This window comes from Pecten maximus, chromosome 12, assembly GCF_902652985.1.
Source record: "Pecten maximus chromosome 12, xPecMax1.1, whole genome shotgun sequence".
NCBI classification, from domain to species: Eukaryota; Metazoa; Mollusca; class Bivalvia; order Pectinida; family Pectinidae; genus Pecten; species Pecten maximus.
Window position 1 is genome coordinate 11,502,378 of NC_047026.1, and position 3,258 is coordinate 11,505,635.

General features: G+C 35.7%; 1 long non-coding RNA gene across 1 annotated transcript in view; it reads right to left on the minus strand.

Moving 5' to 3' along the window:
* Positions 1 to 742: 742 nt before the first annotated feature.
* LOC117339651 overlaps positions 743 to 3,258 on the minus strand; it is a 2,750-nt gene continuing 234 nt past the window's right edge. Inside the window, exons 2-3 of the long non-coding RNA XR_004535281.1 lie at positions 1,649 to 1,858; positions 743 to 854 (exon numbers count right to left, since the gene is read on the minus strand). This is a non-coding gene — a long non-coding RNA (uncharacterized LOC117339651). The remainder of the gene's footprint in view (positions 855 to 1,648; positions 1,859 to 3,258) is intronic.

A 3,258-nucleotide genomic window follows, 5' to 3' on the forward strand; every position in this document is an offset into this window, starting at 1 on the left:
CACACACACAGACAACAATGGGGACACACACACAGACAACACTGGGGACACACACACACACAACACTGGGGACACACACACAGACAACACTGGGGACACACTCACAGACAACACTGGGGACACACACACAGACAACACTGCGGACACACACACACACAACACTGGGGACACACACAGAAACAACACTGGGGACATACACACATAAGCAACACTGGGGACATACACATACACACACACAACACTGGGGACACACACACAGACAACAATGGGGACACACACACAGACAACAATGGGGACACACACACACACAACACTGGGGACATACATACACACACACACACACACACAACAGGTAGCACAGTTGTAAAAGTAAAAACTATTATTCGTGATATTATTCTTGCATGATACAAAATACAATGATATGAGTGGCCGTGATAGTTCAGCCTTTTAGAGCCCCAGTCTTTGTAACCTCAGGGGAAGATTCCGAGATCCGAGGTGCGTAGTTTGACGCTCCCTACCCGTGTCGGTTTGTTTTTCTCAGGAAGCTCAGAAACAGGTCGGTCAATGCTAATGTGGTTGTTTCCTTCGGTAAAAAATTACCCTAATTTTTCGGAAAAGCATGCGACAGGCCTCCCGTATGTTGTTTAGTGAGGTAGTCACCAACTACTACAAGGATACCCCGCCTCAAAATGGCCCAGACTGTTCACGGGGAGGTAAAGCCACAAACAAACAAACAATCACATGAACAACAATTAATCTTTTATTTCCAATTGTGACTGTTATGTTGATTAAGGATAATACAAAATGCATATGAAAGCGCAGGTAGCACACCAAGCGTCCACAGCAGGACGAGTCTGGAAAGAAAACAACAAATCGTCAATATTTCCAGTGATACTTTTGTTATGTTTGTTGTGTTGAAAACAACACACATTTTGACAATGATAAGATTATTAACTTTGAAATATGTCAGATTATAAGCATCTACCTGCAGTGAGGTGAGTGTAATTCGACGTTCTTGAAATATAGCTCAGTGATTCATTAATTTCATAATTTTCATTGTTGGATTATTAATTAGCCGCATTGAAACGGGTATGTAGTGGTATATAAAACGCAAATTATTATTATTTAGTTTAGTTCAAAAGCAAAATAGTTTGATAAACATTCAGCCGAATATTATTTTACAGAAGAAATGGATGACTTGTAAAATTGTCAATTTGGCACGATACCCTGTCACGTGATTAAATAGGCCTCAGTCAATTTGATAACTAACTCACATTTTACAGGTTACAGACCGTGAGAAATTGAAATATATATTACTCAAACGCGAATTGAAATGAATCGCATTCATTTGTTATTACACTTTTAGCCGATTGTTACGAACAATTTATCTTTTGTGAATTTTGACTATTCTTACGTTTCATTAATATAATTAATATTTATTGATTTTTTATATATATTTTTTTTTTTTTTTTTTTGCTCCCTGATATTAATAACGGTTGAAATTGGCCAGAAATATCAGAAAACGATACCAGACCAGTGTTATTGTCTAAAACTAATATGAAACCACGTCCTGTGGTGTTCTGTAGTTATCGTGTAATACGGAATACATGTTGTTGTACCAGTATACTGCCTTAACCTGAATACGTACCTACTGTGTTCAGGTTACTTTAATCGTCAAAGAAATCGTCGTAAAACTCATCCATCATGCGACGTCGACGCCATGCTCTAAACGGTCGACGAAATCCGTAATCATAGTCATAGTAAGGAAACCTTGGGTAGTCGGCCTGGACCATAACGATGCATATCACAATTAGAACCAGCAGCAAGATCAGTTGGGTAAACCCCATCTTTCTAATTTCTGTAATAAGAAAAATATAAATATGATTGTCAATACCAAGTTTTAATGGTTAGTAGTTAAATTCCACGGGGCAATTTTTTTCGCGGTTGTCCATGTCGGATATAGTCTGCTGGCATTAAATTTCGCGTAACAATGCGTTGTAAGCATTCTGCAGTACATACTACTATACAATCAAATGTATATTTCAATTTATATATACATATTCGTTGGGTATTCATTTTTTGAGCTATATCTATTGACAGTGAAAATAGCGAAATTAAAACATCCGCGAATATTACCAACTATGACAGTATGTACCGTCCTTATACGACCATAGCTGTTGATTAGACGTTAAACAATATAACAAAACCAAATCCCTACATGTAAAACACTGCCATTTGATAGGCAGACACGCAGTTGATTTTTATTGGATAAAATAAATTATGCATTTCTACAAAAATACATTTCTATCATTGAGATATTTATTCAATTTCGTTAAAACAAACTAATTTTAGTCAGTAATATGGGATTTGTCACCCGAAATTGTCACTGCTTCCCGCTGTTTGGGCCGAGATTTGCGGGACGAAATAAACCTACCGCGCAGTAAAATAAAAACAAAAAACATTCACTACATAGCACGCGCTGCCATCACATCGATTCAACTCGCGATGTTATTCTGTTAAACCTTTTAGTTACATTATTTATTTATTTATTTATATATTTATTTATCTATTTACTGTTACCATCTGTACACCACCTAAGATGTTTTCAAATTAATTATAATAGGCCCTCGGCGAACTAATTATCGGCCGAGGGGGATCGTTTTCACAACATAACGATATTTAGTGTTATTTATACCCACTATATTTGTGTAACTGTTACTTGTTCTATGTCTATACGTGATTTTTTGTAATACTTGTGTCTTTATAAAGGGACAGATTGCCTCGAAAATTCGACAATTTACTTGTCTGTACTGTCGTTATTACTACTTGACAGTTATAAAGTAATATAATATAATTACAGTTGTATATATTTTTTTAAAAGTTAAAATACAATAAAAATTTAAAAAAAAGAAGGTTTTTCTTTGTAGGTTTAAGATAAATTTGAAAAAGCGTATCTAATAACATAACGACATTAGAGTGTTATTTTTCGTATATATGCATGATAAAATCTAGAAAGGTATTAAATACGCGATTTTTAAAATGAGCATTAGAGTTCTATGTGCGCACATCGTAAAGCAACCAAATCTTGGGGTTTGTGGGTAAACATATATATAAATTTACGCATCCTATACGGTACATAAGATTTCAACAAAAACACACAAGATAATAGCACATTTTAAACAAACTGAGAGTTTAAATCCGACTGCTTCATAAGGCTGGTTCGTCATTCTATGACTCGTCCGCCAAAAATGTTCATAG